This window comes from Macrosteles quadrilineatus, unplaced genomic scaffold (genome assembly GCF_028750875.1).
Source record: "Macrosteles quadrilineatus isolate MER2022 unplaced genomic scaffold, UCM_ALF_1.0 Scaffold_1__1_contigs__length_201487025, whole genome shotgun sequence".
Lineage (NCBI taxonomy): Eukaryota > Metazoa > Arthropoda > Insecta > Hemiptera > Cicadellidae > Macrosteles > Macrosteles quadrilineatus.
The window spans coordinates 13,441,999-13,466,206 of NW_026542594.1; the positions used below are offsets into that span (position 1 = coordinate 13,441,999).

General features: G+C 37.3%; 1 protein-coding gene across 1 annotated transcript in view; it reads right to left on the reverse strand.

Moving 5' to 3' along the window:
- Positions 1 to 24,208, reverse strand: part of LOC129004142 (disintegrin and metalloproteinase domain-containing protein 12) — a 126,514-nt gene that overhangs the window by 92,501 nt on the left and 9,805 nt on the right. The gene's annotated exons all lie outside the window — the stretch shown is intronic.

Consider the following 24,208-nt stretch of genomic DNA (forward strand, 5'->3'; position numbering starts at 1 on the left):
GTTTGTTACTCTAAGCTTAGCTGAAAACACGATAAAAAACGAAAAAATGTATATTAACTAAAATGCGCATTAAAAGCGAGTTAAAGACGGACAAAATTACTCCCCAGTCGCCGAAGAAGCTTGTTACAGCGATGCAAATCAGCATTTAGCGGGTATCCCGGCTAATAAAGTTGGGCGAGGAGTCCCTGGCGAACCGTAAACAAACTTAACTCGCTCTGTTGATTGCATAACCGATGATATAAGGGTATACGAATATGTTAACTCACAGCAGAATAAATAGTGCAATGCAATCAGTTCGTTCACTTCAGTGTTGTGGCATTGATGTGTGAGTGTGCAGGTCTACACTACACATAGGCTACATGAAACAAGAAATAAATACACTCTGCACAAGTTGACAAAAGAATAATATATTTATCTATTCTAAAGTAAATCACGGACGATTAACAAAACTTGCAATACAAAAATAAGTAGGCCTATTAATATCCATAAGATCTATATATTAATTTGAAACTGTTTTTCTTTGTCACAGCTATTTTGAGAAAACGGCTGGGCGTAGAAACTCGGTAGAGGTGTCTAAAGAAAGGTCTTGGTCTGTAGACGAGCCATCAAAAGAGAAACATGGCGAATTCCCTTGGGGCTCTGCCCCCGTGGCCTTTAAATTCCCATCCCATGTTATTCTTATGGAGGAAAACGGGGTTTTTGTCACAGCTAATTTGAGAGAACGGCTGGGCGTAGAAACTTGGTCGGGGTCTCTAAAGAAAGGTCTTGGTCTGTAGATGAGCCATCAAAAGAGGAAAGAGGTAAATTCCCTTGGGGCTCTGCCCCAGAAGCCTTTAAAGTTGCCTCTTCAGATTTGTTTACATTACGACCATATGCATAATTCTACACTACTTTTTAATGCAACAGCTGTTAATATTTAAATTGTGATTTATTGAATTTGTCAAAATGAAGTACAGTATTTGCAATGGATTTTTCTGATTTTAAAATTGATTTTCTTCTGCATCGTGTCATGTTTTGCAATAAAATGTTCTATTACCAAATCAGTGGAAAATTGGTTTCTGCCTTTTTTACCACTTCTTGGAGATTGTACGTAGATGATATTCTTTGGCATATTGCATCTGTAGACAAAACTTGGGTTAATGTAATTATTACAATGGAAAAGAGCGGGAAATCCTGGACAATTTGATATAGGCTAAAAATAAAACTGAATTAACACTGTGCTACATTTCTTGAGCTATCATTGAAATAACCGATTTGCAAACAATGGAAACATAGAAAAATAATGTTTTTTTCACACTAAATAGGCTCAAAAACAAGATCAGCTTTTTGAAAAAAGATAAGATATTTACAAGAGATTTTGATTATAACTAACTGTTGTGTAGATCGTGAGTATTTACATAATCTTTGAGTCGCCTGTAATGCTTCGCAATTGCTCGAATTCGAGCAACAGGTACACTAGTCGATATTATATAGTCCGTGATTTACTACAGTCCAAAGGATAAAATGCGGGTATCAATGTTTGAATCCCAAATTCCGTCGCTTCTAGTAATCTATTGTAGTTGCTGCAAGTAGCTTTGCGTTGTGATTCAAACTCTCTTGACGATATTCTATCTAGGCTACCTCGTACCTGTTGAGAGACATGGACTTCCACCGGAGATACGTTGACTACACACCGGGGTTGTGGCTTTGTTGGCAGTATGTGTGATCTAAACCAAACTAGCCACCTTAAAACTGTCTAGCACACATGAATACATTCAAGTGACAAGATCTGTCGTTCAATATCTCATTGTTGGTCGGATAAATTATGCATTTTCATTAACAATATAATTATTGTTCAACATAAACAATATTAGTTAAAAACTAAAAAAGCTCTTATACGGAACTATTCCTTGTATGAGCACTCGGGTTTCCTAGCCCATCAATGCAGTAGAAATAGACGGAGGAGCAGATAAACCCGAAAAGGAGTGGAATGAAACTACAGTAGGTGGTGGCGTGGTGGTGAGGAAGGTAATGAAATAGAACAGTATCCTGGCTGTCTAGGGCAGAGCTTTGCTGTTTTTACGTCTCTGCCGCGACTCCGACAGCTGCTTACGTACGCCATAAACCCAGCCCCATTCCACTCTTCACATTGTTTAATGTTTTTATGTCTTCAAAATACTCTCCTATATAATCCTCCGGTACTGTTCTCAATGGTTAATAATATCGGTATACTTAATTACAATCTTTATTTCTAAATTGCCAATGTTACGGCAGTATGAAACAATAACAATAAAACAATAAACAATAAAAAAACATGAAATTCATTCCAGACCATTTCAAAATCATAATTTTAATCGTTCAAGTATATTTATTTAGTGTATACAAATGATTGTATACTGTATATAAATTGCTGAAATAAATTATCATACTTGTTTTGGAGATAGTGCACATAATACAAAATTGAGTAGGCCTACCGGTAATTGAGAATTTTTTTTACAATTGTTCTGTTTTGATACATAATATTTCTATTCCAATATCCAATGTTTGATAAGTAATTATTTGTGCTGGAGTAGCTAAAAATTAAGCTTTAATGCAATGTAATGACAGTGACCTAGGTTCTCAGTTGGTTGCCTACATGTACTACCCACTATCCTCAGAATCTACTTGCCTGACGAACGCATTAGTCCAGACTTCAAAGTGAACTGGTTAATTTCCCCAACGAGACGGTACCACAGCTTTTAATAATATAGCCTAAATAAACCGCGGTAAAATATACATAAGTTTAAAATATATTTACTTCTGTTGGCAAACGGTCCGAAAACAAAACAGAGTTCGATCAAAATGAATTCAACATCGTATAAACAGTATTGAGTTACATTCAGCTAAAAGTATCTTTTCAGTACAGTATAACCGAATATCTGCGGAGCTAGCTGTCCGCTGACCGCTAGATTGCTGTAATTGGGCGCGACCTGAGGGCATTTCCGGCGACCGCGACCCCGACGATAAAAATAGCGACGTTGCAGTAACAAAGAGATACGGACCCTGCACAGACTCGTCAGTCGTCACCAAGGACCATAGTACCGTCCCTGGGCTCAAGCCTCATATGGCATCTGGCCTGACAGATAATTTAACTTATCCAAAAAATGAATATATGTCAAATCATAGACACGCTGCCGAGTTAGCCCAACGACCATAACGTTAATAGGCGATTGTTATACAAAGTCCATCATACTATACCACACACACTCGGGTGTTGCGTACTCTTCAACTTCAAGTATTTGCCTATTTGTCCCTACACATATTTGTCCCTATTTGTCCTACATAGCTACAAAATTAGAGAATTGTTGAGGTCGAAAACATGTGATAAGAATTCATAACCATTTTTCTATATCCAATAATTCTTTTTTATATTTAAGTGGACATAGCTTGTCGGTGCTATCGAAGTGTTACTTCCAACACTGACGGCTGTGACAGACCTGGGATGACGGTATGGAGCGGAGCAGAATACTTTAAACTGTAGACTGGCGAGGCTACATAACGGTCACCATGACGTGGCACAAATACTGCTCATTATGTTTGTTGTGTTCATGTTGTAAAATATCCTTACAAACAAACGGCAAAACACCAGGTAATATGAATCTGTATAATGAATCACAACAAAATCTCACTGTTAACCGTTGATACAATAGTTGACCGCATATAGACTACACTTTAAGGTTGTTATATTTCTGTAGACAAATTAGTATTTTCATGTGGTGGAACTCCCCTTTCGTCAGTCAGTCGGATATAGCGTGTCTAGGAATACAACACAGCCGCCGCTGCTGCTGCCGCCTACAGCTACATAGAGAGATATATCTATTATCTACATGTAATGTGTATTGGTGCGTCAACATCCCCGTCACCTCGTCAGGTTACTTAGACGCGACAAACACTACAACTCCGCATTACAACACTTTACATCAACAAAACAAACGAATCCCTAAGAAATAACTAAACACACTGTTAGTTTGAAATGGAAAGAATTTTAAAAAACCATTGCAAATATTTCAGTTGATGCGATTTGGTAATGTTGTCACATTCTGTACCATCTTAATTACTTGCTTTCATGACGTTCGGTAACGATCACTAGAGAGGGTTATGAAAGTACATTCGATTTCACATCCCTCACAATGAACTTATTTTATTAGGATTTTTGTATTTAGGGAAAGTGTGTTTTGAATGTTTATGGTTTATGTTTATGGTTAGGGTGGTAAAACAGGTTCGGCGAATTTTGACTCGATCCCCTAAATTTTGTTGTCGTTATACAGGGTGAACACAAAAGAAGTGAACAACTTTAATAAAAGATTACAGGAAAGTTATACTACCTAGGAGAAAGTGAAATACACCATTAGAAAGCTAAGATTCTCAAGTTTTTCCCATATATTACAAGTGCTCAATATGGGATCCTCGGCTTATTCTACACACATCTATTCTAAAACTAAACTCTGCCCAAACTGTTTTCAAGAATGGTCTCATTACACTTTGTACTGCAGTAGTAATGCGATTTCGGAGCTCCATAAGGTTCAATGGCAAAGGAGGAACAAAAACTTTGTCTTTCACATTCCCCACAAAAAAAGTCACAAGTGGACACGGGTGGCAGACTGAGTTCTCTCTAATTCTAACACACAAAAAGACTTTTCTGAGAGCGTATTGACCATTTTTAAAAATATCAATAAATAACATCTTTTGTCACATGTTTGTATTGTTGACAGCAATCAGCTGTTTGAGACAAAACTTAAGGTGTTTTCCGACTCACTGGAACCAACCTCAGCGATGTCGGACCCGTAGTTTTCGATAAATTGATGTTCAAAGTTGTTCACTTCTTTTATGTTCACCCTGTATATTGATTTAAGTTTGCACACTCATTAATAACTAGGCTAACTAGATTAATCTCTGTTTACCTATAAACATAAACAAAAGTGCCTTCCGTACTGTACGTACTTAGCGCGATATTTGAAGACTGTAAGTTATCAACCCTTTTTCAAAATGCGACTATCAGGCTTAATTGTGGCTATGCCTATGCTAAATCTAATAATAGGGTACATAACATTAACTAGATGTAATGGCAAAGGGGGGTGAGCACTTAACCGGCTATATCATTAGCATTATCAATACGGAGACGATAAAGGGAGACGTATATGAACCAATTAAAGAGCAATACACAAATGTAAGTGTAATGGAGGAAGAAGGGGTGCACTGGTGCAGGAGGGCCAACCCCTTCTATATATAGCGAGTGCGGCGGCTTATTATAACACAGGAACCGCCACACAACAATATATCACATCAGCTGTTTTTGTACGACATCCGCCTCCGCCATGTGAACCGTACCCGGTACTGAGTCACCACACCATCACCGTACAAACGACAGTTGCTGTTGCAGCATCACATCTGACATGAGAGCGACTATATACTACGTAGTTCTACTGTAGGTGTAATGTTAACCAGCTTGTATAGAGAGGTGGAAAAATGTCAATGCCGGATAACCAGTAACATGTAGCCAAAGTTTCTCTAGAATGCACACGAACGAACCATATCTAAAAGACATAGATCATAGCTCTAGGGTGAGATTACCGTGGGCCTTACGTAATTATTCATGCACTCAAATTTTATTGTCAATGCATTTTTTTATTTAATCTGCTTGCAGGGCGATATGTCAGCGATGAATTTCGAAGCAGAGCTATTGCTAAACTAGAAGTTGGACAGTGCAACAATTTATTCGCGAACCACCCTCTCCATAACAATAACTAATGTGATAAAGAATATCAAAATAGTATATTACGTTACTAGTCCTGAAAATAAGTGTCTGCCGGACGAGTGTGGTCGTTCCCGTGCGAGACGAAGTCGAGTACGGGATTAACCATACAAGTCCGGTACACACATTTTGGACGAGTTACGTACGATAGTTTACGCCATACTACTAAATCAGTACAAATCCTTATATATTACCACCAACTAAAGGACTAAAAATCACTACTTATAACCTCTAAGAGAGGTTATGTTTTTGTTTATAACCACTCATTGCAACCCAAATACAGTATAATCAGCTGATTGGTGTTCGGCAAAACTCATCACAGTACAGTAGTACGTAATGAAACCCCATTTGATTAAGCTGGCGCCAAACAGCTGTTTTCTGGACTAAATCCTTGCGTGGGAAGTTCGTCAAAATAGTGTAGTGTGGCGTAAAGAAAATTGTTGATTCGTGCAACATACCTAGAATTACAGTTCATAAGGGATGTACTTTTAACTAAGAAATGCTATAAGAAACGTATAAAGATACAGATATACTAGCGCTGCTAAGATTAGATGCCCATGTGTGGAGGAGAGTTATATTATACAAACATATACAAAAATTTGAACGAATATTGTATTTAGCCTCTGAAGTCATTAAAATTAAAAAGTAAATCGGTCCCGAGCCTAAGTCTTGTGCCATTTACGGTAATAGCTACTTCCCTATAGGGAAATCCGCTAAAACGGATAGGGAAACTCAACACGTTAGATTTACCAACGTGTGTCAGAGAAGCTATTTATAAACGTCCACATTTCTCATTGTGAAATGACATACTGTACTAAGTCAAAAGAGACATGGCACTAGTGCTATATGACTCCCAGGACAGCTGTCTCTAGACTGCGACATTGCGTGTCAATCTGTGAGTTTACCGTTCACCGCGAATGTCGCAACTCGCAATACGGACAGGAGACATGGCACTAGTGCTATATGACTCCCAGGACAGCTGTCTCTAGACTGCGACATTGCGTGTCAATCTGTGAGTTTACCGTTCACCGCGAATGTCGCAACTCGCAATACGGACAGGAGACATGGCACTAGTGCTATATGACTCCCAGGACAGCTGTCTCTAGACTGCGACATTGCGTGTCAATCTGTGAGTTTACCGTTCACCGCGAATGTCGCAACTCGCAATACGGACAGGAGACATGGCACTAGTGCTATATGACTCCCAGGACAGCTGTCTCTAGACTGCGACATTGCGTGTCAATCTGTGAGTTTACCGTTCACCGCGAATGTCGCAACTCGCAATACGGACAGGAGACATGGCACTAGTGCTATATGACTCCCAGGACAGCTGTCTCTAGACTGCGACATTGCGTGTCAATCTGTGAGTTTACCGTTCACCGCGAATGTCGCAACTCGCAATACGGACAGGAGACATGGCACTAGTGCTATATGACTCCCAGGACAGCTGTCTCTAGACTGCGACATTGCGTGTCAATCTGTGAGTTTACCGTTCACCGCGAATGTCGCAACTCGCAATACGGACACGAGACAGGGCTCATATGACACGTCCCGTCTACCTACACACTACAAATACACACACGATACGCGTTGTACGTATCGCTGACAGTGACACCGTCTGTACTGTCGTACTTTCGCCTCTGAACCCATCTGCAAAACACTAATATAATTTCTCTAATTCTCATAAACTAACAAATTTTAGAGCAGAACTAATTTAATTTTAATAGTATTACTATTTTATAATTATAAAGGGTATGTATTACAATAAAAATAAATACTTTCAGCAGATTGGCATCTTATTCAATATAGAAACTACATCAGCCATCTGCTTGCACCCACCGTGTTAATATCTTGCCATTGTAGATTATTACTACACCTAAATATTAATTAGTATTGATCATTCTTCTGAATAGTAACGGCAAACACTGGTAGTGATGAACAACTTAACTATTCCTTGAATCAATATAGTATTACCATACTACAGCTACAGATTAAATATTTGGATACTTGACTGGTGAGCCTATATACCGTGGGAAATATGCTTGGTCGAATTGTGTATCTATCATTGTCGGTGCCAAATGTTGTAAGGAAAACAATTAACAAATTACTATCTAATACATCCTTATAGAACAATAGACACACTGACACGATGTTGTTTGTTTGAACACAAAGAGAGTGACTTGAAGTGATCTACGCCTACTGTGGTGGAGAGTGGCGCGTAGTTACGTTACATTAGAGTGGGATGACGACGTGGTCACGTGGACGGAGGTGTAAAATGCTTCGTAGGACTAAAATGTCAATTGGAGAACATCCTGTCTGTCCACTCACTCACTCACACCTATGCCTTTGACTTGTAGACCTACCACAAGTAATAGGCACCATTTACCAATCTGTTAGGATCCAACATTGTACTGTACGCTGGCAATGTCGTAGGTACATCGATGGTGCATGGTACCTATGTGGTGTTTTACTGTTTTTGTCAGTTAAGTGTGGCGTCAAGCTACGAGCATAGATAAAAGGAACGAGTTTAGGTCGTCAATCATTTTGTTTTGAATACTATTTTGTGTACATATTATATATTAACCAAGTTCATGTACAGTTTTATAATTTAGATTGTAAGTCGTTTAAAAAGCTCTAGAACAGCGTTGTATTTGAACTTCAATAAAATAGACTTCAGAAATAAATTAAATGTGAAAGGGGCTAAGCCCTAAAGGAAATTATCTTTTTGATTACCATTCGCAGGTGTGTTGGATTATAAGCTTTAAAATTACACCTCAATCGTAAATATCGGTAACGTGGGACGGCTGGAAAAAGTATGTTACAAGGGAACCCGTTTTTGTAGTAAGTATATATATTTCAAGTTCAACTTTTTATATAGAAACTATAGATAAAGCAATTGCCAGCTGACTTGATCTTGGTTCCAATTTTGATTGGGAGGCAATTTTAGACCAGTACAGAGAGTTATGTTTCAAATTGATTTGTTGCTTTACTTTTTAAATCAGCAATTACAATAGAGCATATAGTGTAATAAAATATGTTCACCGTGCAATACTATTATTTTAAGTTTGTTTTAAGCTCTTTAATGGTGATTTAAATATTTTAAACAGTGGCTTACTTGTCATATATCGTTGTATATAAGAGATTGCTGCGCTTCTTACCGTTATCCTACTTATATCGCAAGTTAACTTAGTTTCGCTGTACTCACTGTAAATTTGCTATGGCAACGTACATCAACCCAATTGGTCACTCACCTGAAACAGATCAAAACAACTATTAGCAAAGAGAAACAGTATCTGACAGACGAGAAACTTATATGAGCTACCTAATCTTTAGTTAAAATTAGTATAATTTTGGAATTATTTACTACGGTCAAGTATTGATGTTAAAGTGTAACCTTGGATAGCTGTTAGAGAGTTGTATTTTAGGTACAGCTTATCCCTGATTATCCTCAGGTGATGTGTGAAGTACGTAGAAAGATTTAAAGAGGAGGTAAACAACGTGTTTTGCGCTTAATATTGTTTTTAACTGAGTGTCCACCTTATTAGTAGCTAGCTACAAATAAATGTTACAACTAAGGGGTAAACATCAAATTGCAGTATTATATAAAGGAATGTGTATGGTTTAGACCATAGGACGTATGGTTTAGAAACATGAAACAATGTTGTTTATAATCAAATTAAAGCCATGAACTCAACTTAATTTAATAAAAATCGAAGCTGATACGTCCTTTTTCCCTACTCCGACGCCAATCAAGTCACTAAATATATACCTCATTATCATAAAATAACAAACAAGTACCACAAAACACTAAACACAGAAGTGTTATGATGGTGCTACTACCCGAATAGCACATTACCACAAGAGAGCCAAATTAGAACATATCTCCAAGTCACCGCTAGGCTTGTTGCCAATGATTGGAAGTTAAAGTGTCATTAGGGACTTAACCTTTAAGACAATCACTTCCAAACCTAGCTTCCATTCCCAAACTGATAGTTGTATAGTGTTTTACATTGTTGCATCTACATCATCGCTCTACCAGTGCACCGCTTGAGCAACACAGTGTTGGTTTCCTGCGACCCTGACATTTGTTGTTGGTAACCTGGCTCGGGTAGTTTCTACATCGGACGAGTGCTACATTTCAACACAGGTTCAGTCCTCTATAGTCTAGTGACATCTCTATCTCAGCTTTAACACTTGAACGCTGTAATAAATCGACATCTGTACAGAGCTCATAACATTTATTTCATTGACAGTTAGTTATATGATATAGTGTGTTTCACAGTAAAGAGAGCTCTGATGTCACGACACTACATTGCGACACAGACCACAACACACACCTACACACCAATCTTAGGCCATAGTCTACATCCGGTCGACAATAGACTATTTCAGCTTAATGGGGATGGGGGGTGATTTCTTGTGCTGAGTTTTCCGACTGAAGATACACACGTGCGTTTCTGCATCAGGGAAAGTGTGAATGTAACGTCGACTCTGGCTCATGTCTGATTGACAAGCAGGTCACGTCGCGGGTCGGAACTGAGCAACTGACGTGACTAGTGTCTAGTGTGTGGCTCTGGCAAATCGCACATTCCACGGGCCGGACCTTCATCTGGCGCCTCGAGGATGTCACCAAGCCCACCACAGCAAACGTGAAGAATAAACGAATTTCCATTTGCCTGATTGGATTATCAATTAACCTAAATCTATTTACAGTATATACCTTTGGGTTTGACGAGTAGGGCTATCTATGTTTGCTGATACAGGGAATAGTGTTTGTTTTAGTAAAATAATAATAGCTTAGAATAAATTAAAAATAAGCCAAGTTTGATCAAAATATATCAATAGACAAGCAAATTACAACAGTTTACTTATTCCCAAAAGGAATAACATGGGAATTTTATTGTTTTTTCCGTAACCAATAACTGTACAAAAGCACTTTATTATGCAAAATTATTTGTTATTTTAAGCTCTTCAAAATGGTTAAGAGAGTAATCAGGAATGTTTTTGTTTTGAGGGAAAATAATTAGAAACCCCAATTTTTACCCTATAACACCCCCCCCCCCCCCCCCACAATAAAACTTCGTTCCCGTTGTCCGGCCATGCTGGTTAGCGAATTCGTTCGAAAAAAACATAGGTTACATGTTTATACAAAATTTAATTAAAATAGGATCATTTTTGCTCGAGTTATCATGCTAACCGACACACATACATACATACACAGAGGGTGGTTGATATGTATATACACAATTTATTTTTACAATAAAACCTTTAATAGAAAGAGTTAAGAAATGTAAATAACATTGTATTAAAGCAAGTTTAATGAGGTTTAATTTGATATCCAGGATTTAATTATTTAACCCTACATGCACGCCAGTATTTGCAGCATATTTCTCTAGTCGTCTTGATACATCCGCTACTGCAGCCTGCAACATTTGTGTCGAGAATGCTTTGGCAAAAAACTCAAACAAACAAACTCAACAAGCATGCCGGAATGTTTGTTAACACCTTATGCACTCTATTTTCTAGTTTATCCAAATGTCTGGTCATTTCTTTGGACCAACACCACAAAAATAAGTCACGTGAGGTCAGATCAGGAGTTCGAGCTGGCCACTCATAAGGTCCACCTCTTCCGAGCCATTTGTTTCTAAAACGCCTGTTAAGCCAACTCCTGACATCTTGATGGTAATGAATAGGGGTACCATCCTGCATAAAAATAATGCTTTTTGCATTTCCCACACAGAAAGAACTGGCCAGACCCGTCCCCGGAGCTGTTCAGGAACCTTACACCATTCATTGTCTCTCTAAGAATAAATGGTCCAACCACGATTGAAGAAGTGAAGCTAAAGCACGAATTTAATTTAGGCCGTTTCTGTAGTTTTCCAACACTAATTTTTGGGCCCCCGACATAAAACACTGATCTCCATTACTCCATAATATGTTGTCAAACAGTTGAGGCCACTCATTGTTCCACTGAATGAACGTACAGTCCAGTGAATGAACGTAATAGTAAGTTTACTCCACAATGAAAAATAATTGTACTTCTGGTTATGACTGTACTTTTGGATCTACCGGTATTTGGATCATCCGATCTCCAATACGAGTATAAACGTTGGATCAAACTATTTTGGATCATTTGCAGATGGTCCGTATTGTAAATATTGTATTTAAACTAATTAACACAAAATACAAACTTTTTAGTCGTGTTCTTATGAGCCCCAGTTGCGGCACCTGAAGGAAAGCTGCCAGTGTCCTATGTTAAATTTACTATAGTACTGGATGAAATTAGATTGTTGATTCATACCGTTTAATTAAAGATGTTTTCCTTTAAATCGTCACACTGTATTCATATTTGGTCTTATGTGATCGTTGATTCATATGAACTATCGAACAGAAAATATAAGATACAACGGCAACAAGGGTCGGCCGGAAGATGATTCACAGGACATCCTCCTGCTAGTGATGTAAAATACCCAGGTATTTAAAACTCGGGGTAAATACCCTGGGTATTTACCCGGGTAAATTCCCAAAATCCATAAATACCCGGGTATTTTGGGTATTTATAAAATCAATTGAAATTCATTTATATTTACCCCTAAATATGTTATTGTTATTACATGATAAATTAGGATAGTCAATAACACCTTTTACAGTAACTTGAAGCTTTACTCGCTTAATGTTAGCACTTTTTTTTAATAATACATAAAGTTTCTAAATAAGCATGGGGTTTTGTGTCTTAAATCGAGTAACATCAGTTAAATTTAACTAACTAAAAAATAGTATATATTAAAAAAGGCTGTGGCTATTTCAATTTTTATAATTTTATAAATTTATAACCAATTAAATAACATAGCCTAAACAAAATTATTTTAATTTATAAATATTCAGGAATTGTTGGGTACTTATGATGCAAAATTTTTATTGTATAAATGGTTTGGAAGGCTAGACAGACCTAAGGCCTATTTGACATCTAGGCAGAATGATATAATACTTTTAAGTAGGCTTAAGTAAACTTTTCTGTGTTACCGCTCGGTTGGAAACAATAATATATTTGGATAAACCTACTAAAAAAATGTATCTCCTGTTTTTTGGTCGAACCTAATATAATTTTGAAAGATTTATTGTGCTATAGATTCCAATGTTTTGTATCACAAGTTTATGAAATTAGTTTTTTTTTTTTTTTTGATACCATTGATACCAACAAAAGATTTAGAACAAAAATATTAAATCCTGCCATCCTACAGATTGAATTTTAAAATTATTTTTCTTAAGTTGTTTACACATAGGCTACTACTAGGTTAACCCTTTACTTCCCATAGTATCCTTTTGGATACATATTATTTCTCATTTTTTTACCTCTCTGTAGGTAGAGATTTGAGTCTATACCTCTATGCATTTTGTTTCTAGGCTTATTAGAAAGGGTTTTTAATTTTCCTAATGTTGGCAAGCCTGCGAAAAGAAGAAAAATATCTGTTCAAAGTGATGCAAACCAGGTTTTTGACACATCATGAAATTTAAGATTTTCAAGATAAGATTTTTTATGTTTATAATTAGTTACGAAGCTGGGAAAAATTATATTTCACTTCATTGCACCTTTAGCTACTGAAATATACATAGAATTATATTTTTCTGTTACTTACTTTTTATATATCCAAATGGATACTATGGGAACACAGAGTATGCTAACAATATTTAAAGAGTCCTCTGTGTTCCCATAGTATCCTTTTGGATACAGGTTTATTTTTAATAATAGCTATGGTGTGTCGTCTGTGTTCCCATAATATCCATATGGATACTGTTTTTCTTTTGTATTTTCTTCGATATAAGTCTGTTTTTTTTAAGTCTGCACAATGATAAATACAGGCCTACAAGTGTTGTAATGCTTGTTTCAGTCCGATATTAGAAATCATAAAATATAATAATGATGTGTTTTACAGATGAATGACGATGAAGAAATTGACGAGTGGCTTATGATGTCATCTTTGTACTCATTCTAAATTAATTTTTTTTAATTGATGAACAAGTAACTTATTTTTCTATTTGATACAACTTTTAAGAAACGTGTATCCATATGGATACTATGGGAGTGTCAAAGTAAAATTAAAATTATTAACGTATGAAAATTAGTGAACAATGGTACTTTAGGTTTCCATGGTATCCATATGGATACATATTTATAACTTTTAATTCTATGAGGGAAATTTGAAAAAAAAACACATTTTTAGCCTTAAAATAAAAAAAATAAAATGAAAATTCACAATAAAAATTTGTATTATTAAATTTCATAATTCCGGGAAGTAAAGGGTTAAGTTTTCCTGTCTTTCTAAATAATAATTATTAGGTACTTTGCAAATTATTTTTTTTCACTTTCAATCAAATAAATTCATCTATCTATCATAGAAATTAAAAAATCATAAGTAGTCAGGACCAGTGCAGCAACCATGCGACCAGGGTATTTATGCCGATTATAACCAGAAGTAAAATGCCAGTAGTGACCATATGAAATTTTGTTTAACACATTTTATCATCATTTTACTATCCTTGCAAGGTAATAATTGCAAAAAAACATCTAAATCTTCTCTAACTTTAATAAAAATTATAAATACCCAGTTTTTGGGTATTTACCCGGGCCTGGGGTAAATACCCGGGTAAAAACCCAATTTATATTTACCTACCCACTGGGTATTTACCCGGCCCACATCACTACCTCCTGCACATCCATATACTGTACCGTCAAACATTCCGCCGCCTCTGTCTGACTGGCTTTGTACCGACCAACGCCGGCTACTAGCATTGCTACAACCAGAATATACCTCTGTTGTTTCAAATCTCCATCAATCTATCAAGCTCCGGATAATCAAACTATATCTAATTGATCATTTATTCATCAATGTGAAAGTTTAACAAAGAAGAACCCCCAACTACTCCACCATAATAACTAACCAGACACAGTACAATTAATAGATGTACATAAAACACAGTAAATACATCGTATCGTTTCAAAACACCGACGACCGCGAATTTATCATTGGTACCAAGGACGTGGAAGTGGCAATTGCGGGAACTAGGAGATTACAGGTCTCCGGTTTATGTGGTTGACAATGTTGACATCAGTGAAATGCATATAGGTACAACTGACATGTTTGATGTCTTAGCTTTGAATACAGTGCAACTATTTTATACAACAGATTAATAACAGCACAATGTGTTCTCTTTCGCGTCCTCTTCCCGCTAGCGCGGGTACAGCATCTAGTTCAGATTTAGATAACATTTTGCATTGCTGTTCTCATAGCTCAACCGATGACCGGAAGCGATTGTAGATTTCTTACTAAAGGCCATGTAGTAGGAATTGGTTTATCTTTAACCCCAAATAAGGATGAAAAACAAACATTTTCAGCACTATTACAATTTAAAGAGACTGTGGAACAAAGAACTGATAATACCGGGACTTCATGGTAAGTAGATAGGCTAGTTTGTTTATTATTAAATGATGAAAGGTCAATAGATAAGTGATGACAGAACCCAATTATACCAAACAAAATATTGCGCATTCATTACACCGATAAGTTGCTGTATTGCGTAAACGCAAGCTTCCATATCTAGGATAATCATATTATTTATTTACTTTTTGACACGGTTTTCAACAAAGCTGTCAATTTATACACATTCAACACTCATCTTCCTCTTAAAATACACACACTGGTGTGTCTACGCCAAACATATTCTAATACAGGTTCTGTGTTCGGAAATAGTAAATCAATGCACATTTTTTTTTATAAAAATTCTAAAACTACGAGAATGTAGGGCATGTACATAAACTGTAACATAGAATTAGACTTGGGTCTTATCTGATAAACAAATGTGCAGTTTGTGAATTGTTAAGCTTTTACAACTCCACTCCACACCACGCCATGAATTCAATTTACCGTACACAACGAGACGAAGAATATGTTTGCACATTTCCTAGCGAGAAGTCAAACTCGGGATGATTTGCTGGAGGATCAAAGTCTGTGCCTTTATTTACTCAGATTGGACTATATCTGCGAGGCTGGGCTGGGAGAATGTGAATATGTTTGCACATTTCCTAGCGAGAAGTCAAACTCGGGATGATTTGCTGGAGGATCAAAGTCTGTGCCTTTATTTACTCAGATTGGACTATATCTGCGAGGCTAGGGCTGGAAGAATGTGAATATGTTTGCACATTTCCTAGCGAGAAGTCAAACTCGGGATGATTTCCTGGAGGATCAAAGTCTGTGCCTTTATTTACTCAGATTGGACTATATCTGCGAGGCTGGGCTGGGAGAATGTGAATATGTTTGCACATTTCCTAGCGAGAAGTCAAACTCGGGATGATTTCCTGGAGGATCAAAGTCTGTGCCCTTATTTACTCAGATTGGACTATATCTGCGAGGCTGGGCTGGGAGAATGTGAATATGTTTGCACATTTCCTAGCGAGAAGTCAAACTCGGGATGATTTGCTGGAGGATCAAAGTCTGTGCCTTTATTTACTCAGATTGGACTATATCTGCGAGGCTGGGCTGGGAGAATGTGAATATGTTTGCACATTTCCTAGCGAGAAGTCAAACTCGGGATGATTTGCTGGAGGATCAAAGTCTGTGCCTTTATTTACTCAGATTGGACTATATATGCTAGGCTGGGCTGGGAGAATGTGAATATGTTTGCACATTTCCTAGCGAGAAGTCAAACTCGGGATGATTTGCTGGAGGATCAAAGTCTGTGCCTTTATTTACTCAGATTGGACTATATCTGCGAGGCTGGGCTGGGAGAATGTGAATATGTTTGCACATTTCCTAGCGAGAAGTCAAACTCGGGATGATTTGCTGGAGGATCAAAGTCTGTGCCTTTATTTACTCAGATTGGACTATATCTGCGAGGCTAGGCTGGGAGAACGTGAATGAATCCGCTACAGCTACACCCGCTGGACCACCTTCCCACCAGTTTTAGAAAGTAATTTGATTCTGTTTATTACTGAAAAAGTTAAAATAAAACAACAAATCTGTTCTGGATGGATATAAAACCCATTGTTGTAAAAAGATTATGAAGAGCGATATTACATCATTTTTATGAAGATTAAGTGATAGCAACCTTTAGATATTCCCTCAATGATCATTGGTTATAATATCTGTGTTTTGGAGATTCAATATCGTTAAAGATGAAAATATTAGTGCAGAGTCGCTTACATAAACTTTATGAAATAAACCACAACAATCGCTTCGTTTATTTATTTAGTGATAGTTTTTAATTGGTGCGAGGTAGCGCATAAAGAAAATGCGGTACAGGGTAAAGTCTTAGTTGGAATCAATAGCCCAGAGTTGCTCACGCGATAAACAGCTCTCATTTACTTAACAACTCCCGCCTCGCCAGTCGCCACCAAGCCACCCTGCCAACTCAAGTGTACATTTTAAATGTATAAACTGTATTTGTGTAGTTAAAATCTATCTATTGAACTTCGAGTAAAAGGGTGTACGAAAGTTAGCTTGCGAGAAAGTAAATCACCTGCTTGGATATTATTAAGTGCACAGCATAAATATTTAAAAATCTGGGATTGAAACAGTAAGTGCATAAACAGAGGACTTGTTTTTCAGGATTGAGTCCGAGTAAAGATAATTGTTCCCTGTATTGCACTTAAAATTCAAATTCATCTATATATCTAATTCCGTAAGCCCAAAATTATACAACGAAATTGTGGGCGAACGGGAGGCCGTAGAAAGCTGGGAGAGGTCTCATTTTAATGGTCTGGGCATGACATTTTTGCGAAAATTATTCATTTTTCTTAATTATGCACCAAAAGGTTGTTGCGGAATAAAATAATTCACATTTAAATAGTATGGGAATCTAGGTCATGTCTGCTTTGTTTACTTTTAAACACGTGGTTTAACATTATTTAAAGCATATGGTAATATGTAATATGCAATGATCTATATATATAAAAGGCAAAGCCCTCACTGACTGACTGACTGACTGACTGACTCACTCACTCACTAATTCTCCCACTTCCCACTTACCTAGGAGGCTGAAATTTTGTACACTGATTCTTTAGGCATTAAATAGGAAAACTAAGTGGTTTTTATTCTGATCGGACTCTCGGGCTCCGCCCCAGTGGCTCTGGAGTTTCCCATGTTAACCTAATGAGTACTCATATTTAAATGGAATTAATGAATCATAACAGCTGTTTGAATTAAACAAGTTGGTTCTGTTCTATGATGAGAGGTGAGTTCAAAGAGAGGGGTGAGTTCGGTATTGGTGAGTTCAATAGCATTAAAGTTACAAGGATTACCAACAGAGTGCAGCGCTATTATTTTTTTTTTTAATATTTGACAACAGCTAATTTGAAACCAAAAGGTGAGTGAGCGTAGCGAACTAACTTCAACCCGGAGGCGAGGTAGCGTAGCGAACGAGCTAACCTGAAGGCAAGTGAGCGCAGCGAACGAGCTCCAACCGTAAAGGTGAGTGAGCGTAGCGAACGAACTTCAACCAGGACGTGTGAGCGCAGCGAACGAGCTCCAACCTAAAGGTGAGTGAGCGTAGCGAACGAACTTCAACCAGGACGTGATTGAGCCATGCGAACGAGCTCACATATGAAGTTAAACGGGGCAAAGCCCGCGGGTACAGCTAGTACTATTATAAAGCTGAATTATTAGACTTTATCCCAATTGATTTGTCTTTTAGTGTACAAACTAAATATATAAATAAAATAACATAAAAATGTAAAATTTAATATAGGCCTAATGTAAAATATAATATAGAAAGTTTCTATTATAAACACACCGCATGAACAGTCCTTCGGAATTTTTATTTTTATCAGAGCAGACATAAAAATGCATTATGCAGGAATGTAATTACTATTATACTTATTATAATATACAAAAATGTTAAACGATAATTCAAGGAACAATAACCCATGAGACTAATAATTTGTACAAAATAATTACTAGAATATATGTATAGGGGCTTTTGCCCCTACAAGCCACTAGTTAATAGTAAAAAGTTAAGTAGAAATGTTCTTGTTTAATTATTTCTGCAAAAAATTCGCCAATTAGGCGTTATTTGTTAGGGAATATTTAAAGAATATATCACAATGTACAAGTATTAAAAAACTACAGTATTTGATATTTATTTTCAGTAAGAAAACTAGGACCGCAACCCGCCACAATCCCAAGAGGGTAGAGCAGGGAGCTAGTGTTAGTAGCTGGTCGATACAGAGTGGTGGTGACTCATCCATGTACACACTCTGGCTGGACGAGTGGCGATACAAGTACAAACATTAAATAAACAAATGTAGCCAATTTTCAAATATTAACATACAAAAGTTAACCGTTAAAAGTGTAACCGTCGGTAATTGTAAAATAATGTAATTGACGTTTGGGCACTGAAGTGGACATACCATCAATATGGACTTTGAATATTAATACATCGGATCATTTATAGCAAATTTTATAAAAACATGGTTGAATTAGCCACTCATAGAATGTGGCTGGGTCCTTTTACGTTGTATTGATAGTCAAAGCTTTTACTTTGGCGAGGGAAAAGTGATAAAGCGTATTCGAAAGAAATCAATAATTTAAATCAGCTGATTCTAAAACTGTTCACAATTTTAAAATGGGGATAGAATAACTAATCAAAGGTAGTGCCGTAGTACCAACACAAGTAGACGTCTCATCCCATTATCAATTTTCAAGTTTATGTGAAGTAGTTATCGTGTCTAGTTTATGTTAGTGACACTGATCACTAGTGTCGACGGAATTTTGTTTCTATCATTTTAGGGTTAGTTTAATTATTTGTGCTTTACTGTTTGGTTATTACTAGGGAAAGAGTTATTACTTATTGTTTACGATTAGATCGTTTTATTTGGTTGTACACGAGGTTTTAAATGACTGAAATAACAAGAAACAAATTGTATACCAAACACGGCCTCTCGTTCCAAACAATAAAATAATGTCTTCAGCTGTCGAGGAAAACTAAGGGAGTATGTGTTATCCATGGTTATCACAGAAAACATACTACCATTAGTCAATGATGATACTACTGGTAGTGCACAAGCGACAACCCATCCAAGGTCGGTCGATACCAGAGCGTAGTGATGTATTGGTGTAGTAATGTATTGGTGTGGTAATGTATTGTTGTATTGGTGTAATGGTGTAAAATGTACTGGTGTAGTGGTGTATTGGCGAGTAGTGGTGTATTTGATTTATTTATTGTCCTAGGACGCTAAGCACGAGCCCGGAATTGTTTTTCACATTACTTAGGCCAGACCTAGGGGTTACGGCATTAGATAAAATCCATTGGTAATTTGGCGGGATTTTAACCCGGGACCCCAGGAACCGTAGTCCCGCACTCTAACCACTACACTAGCTCGCTCCCCGGTGTAGTGGTGTATTGGTGTAGGGGTGTATTGGTGTATTGGTGTATTGGTGTAGTAATGTATTGGTGTGGTAATGTATTGTTGTACTGGTGTAGTGGTGTATTGGTGTAGTGGTGTATTGGTGTAGTGGTGTATTGGTGTGGTAATGTATTGGTGTATTGGTGTGGTGGTGTAGTGATGTATTGGTGTATTGGTGTATTGGTGTATTGGTGTGGTGTTGTAGTGGTGTATTGGTGTGGTGGTGTAGTGGTGTAGTGGTGTAGTGGTGTAGTGGTGTATTGGTGTATTGGTGTGGTGGTGTAGTGGTGTATTGGTGTGGTGGTATAGTGGTGTATTGGTGTGGTGGTGTAGTGGTGTATTGGTGTATTGGTGTGGTGGTGTAGTGGTGTATTGGTGTGGTGATGTAGTGGTGTATTGGTGTGGTAATGTATTGGTGTATTGGTGTGGTGGTGTAGTGGTGTATTGGTGTGGTAATGTATTGGTGTATTGGTGTGGTGGTGTAGTGGTATATTGGTGTTGTTGTTGAGGGGGGAGGTGAAGTGTGAGTCACACGCAATTACCTGAGTAACTTCCATGGATGACGTCACCCTCACAACACAACACAACCTTCGCCTTTCACTATAACACAGAACACTACAACCTCGCAATGTACAAACAAAGCTCAAACCACTGCCACTTGCTTTGTGACAATCGTCGAAATGTACAGAGTTTTAATTGGCAGTTGCTTAACATAGCAATAGGCTATCGGTATTGTTGATTATCGTCCCAATCTGTTTATTGTCATTCTCTAAAAGTCTAAAACATCCCAACATCGTCCTAAATTGTCTAGATCTCTGTTTGTGAAGCTGTAACTGAAAATTACCATCAAAATTATAAAGAACGTCTTTTTGCTTTAAATAATTAATATATAAATTGTTTTACAAAATTTAAAGTTTCCAAATGTCTCATATTTATTTTAAGGAAGTTTATGACATAATTCTTTGTTAAATACAAATAAATGTAACCTCATCCACTACACCAGTTTATTACACGATTCAACGACCTTTTCCCTCACTATATAACTCCCGGCGTATAGTTTGTAAATTAGTTTCCCTAAGTGCACATTGTACAGTATTATACCATGTCTGGCTGGCTCTTCATCCCTTCGCCAGTGACCACTAGTCCACTAATGAAGCTGGACTTTCACAAAGGAGCCAGCCCCAATAATGAGAAGAGCGTCATTGATTGCCAGCCCAATTGGAAACTCGTTAGTGGTTGGGACAAACGATGGGTCGTGATCGTTAACAACTATGATAGCGATAATACTAGCATCTTCACCTCAACTTACTACTAACAGTAAAGTGACTACACCCTCTTGGTTGTATACGTTTTTATCGTTGCAATTGCCTTAGATTGCAACAGAAACACAAATAAATAAATGGTCTAAGGAGTTTTATTTTTAAGTAATTAATAAATGTTATGTGTTTTTGAAATGGAATTTAACGAATTGTTAAATGCAAGGGAGTTTATATCAAAATCCTAAAATATCTTGGACGGAATAAAATTAATCAATGAGTAATTGAATTTACCCACTCTTTACGTAGTTGCTATTTAAGCTTGGTGCTATAAGTATTTACTGTTTTACCTTGTGGGCTTATCACTAGAACTGCAAAAGATCCTTTCCACGATATCCACACAAGAGGCTATGTATATCAACACAACATCATCTCAACTTAGAACTATACACTTCTAACAGACTTTTATTATAAGTTGAAATTGAGCTATTCGTTGTTGAATATCTACATCACAAAATCATTGACAAAAATGAATGGTTTATTAGACCATTTGAATAATTTTGTATATGAATTGGACATAATATAAATAATGGCTTTAAAATCTACAGTAGTTATTCCTTCTATATGAGCCAATCTTTGCCAGTTTACTCCAATATTATATGGTTGAATGGTTCATTACTAGCATCGTGTACATCGGTGTATAAGATGTATTTTACAGCAGGTTGCTCAATTACGTGATGCTAAACTTGCTACAACTTTGACGTCACAGAAGTGAGTGCACAGTCACAAAGATATTACGCTAAGAAAACTTGGCCGAAAAAATAGTTACGAATACAATTCAACTCGGCGTTTAAGTGTTTAATTGAGACAATTAGTTGTGCGAGGTGCGACTGTAGTATAAGTAATCGTCTCGAGTGATGGGTCGAGTTTAAGCGGTACAGCGCTTACCTTCGCTCAGAAGAATGGCTAAAGTTAAATAAGGAAAATAAATTGCAAACTTTCCTGAACGATTTATTTCCAAGCGATAGCTGGGCCCAGAACGACGCACTCCCTTCTTGACAAACGGAAATAATACGTAAAGTGCAGAGTGTAGAATAAATAGTAGACAATCTATTCTGTGGCAATAGCAATTTGTATTTATATGATTTACTTTACCTACCAAAATTATATTTTGTCGGTGCCGTAAATCGTTGTAATTTTGTAATTCATTACACTTTTATCAATACAAACATTGCTGTATTTACTGTGTAATAAACCTCATAATATAACTACTCATATAAACACATGGGAGTGTGCATTGACCGACCGAACCTATGCATTTGCTGAGTGAGGGTAACTGACCTACAGTACGGTACGGCACCGCAATGACACTGGACAGTATATTTATTGCAGCAGCGGTATCCGACTTGGCTGTAGCTCAAGTATCCCGCGCCCGCGGTCCGCACGACGAGCATTGTACGGGACTTGGCACTATCGCTGCAGATCCACAACAAATCAACGATGGTGCGCATCTCGCACACAGTATACAAACCTGAGTGTCGCTAAACGAGCTGTGACTTCAATATCCACTTAGGACAACCACACTGACTACAGATAATTACATAGGTAATTGAACAAAAATAAACATAATTTCCTAAAATTAAATAGTGCAATCCGTCCCTTCGGCTAAGAGTTCAACCTTGTGCAAAATAAATGCTCATTTAAACTACGTAATTCTTTTCTGTAACAAGTTAACACCATTTTTTTACCACAACAACTTGATTTTAAAATTATAGGTCAGACTGGCAATGAACTTGCATCATTGTGATACAACACACAGCTCGTGACCTCACGACCGCCGCGCCGTCTCCAACGTCACGAGTCAAGGTCACTGGCTCCAGCTCCAGCAGCACCACCACACGTAACGGTCAGACACTCGTAATGCCACTGCCACTTCCTACGGCTATCGTAGCTTGCATTTTGCAATTCTACATACAGTAACACTGTTCAATATAACACAGTTGTTCGTGTGTGGCAAAGAATTCCGAAAAAAATTGGAATATAGCCTATGCGTACTTATGCGTGATACATTCCGTACAACGTCTTTACCTGTACAGAACATACAATAGTTTATCCTAGTCTAGTAGTAGATTGATACTGAAGCTGCCAACTAATCGTACAAAGTCAAACGTCACGGAAAATGTGATATAGCAGGAGCCCTTGAACCACGTAACTGGACCTCCTTCATAGAAGCACAGATCTGACCCGTGGAGACGCCACACTGATGATATGCCGTTGTGTTGGTTCAGTTGGTCGGTCAATGTGTCTGTCTACAATTTACAGCCTTTATCGTTCCTTTAAATTGAGTCCATTGTGCTCATACGAGGCATTAAATATCAAAGTTTAGGTACTTTATTCGCGGTAGGCCTATGCCGGTAACCTGAAAACACTTATATACGCAAGTCTGTGAGATATAAAGATAAAAGGTAAAGTTAATCTTGGTATTAACATTGTAAATAAAACAGATAGGCCCTATAGGCATACAATTTTCTTAAGGTAATTGGGTCATGAACCCTGGCAGTTGCCCATTTATTAGACACCCGACAGTTCATATTTCAATCGTCACATCCATGCAGATCATACAATGAAATTATACAAGTTGCAGGTTTTATATAAACTGCAATGAATATGCATACAGTTTAAAGGGCGAGGGTTGTTTTGATTTCTTTGTATGTATACTTGGATAACAGGCAAACAGTACATACGAACACTCACACACCTATTGGACTGGAAACAATAGCAACA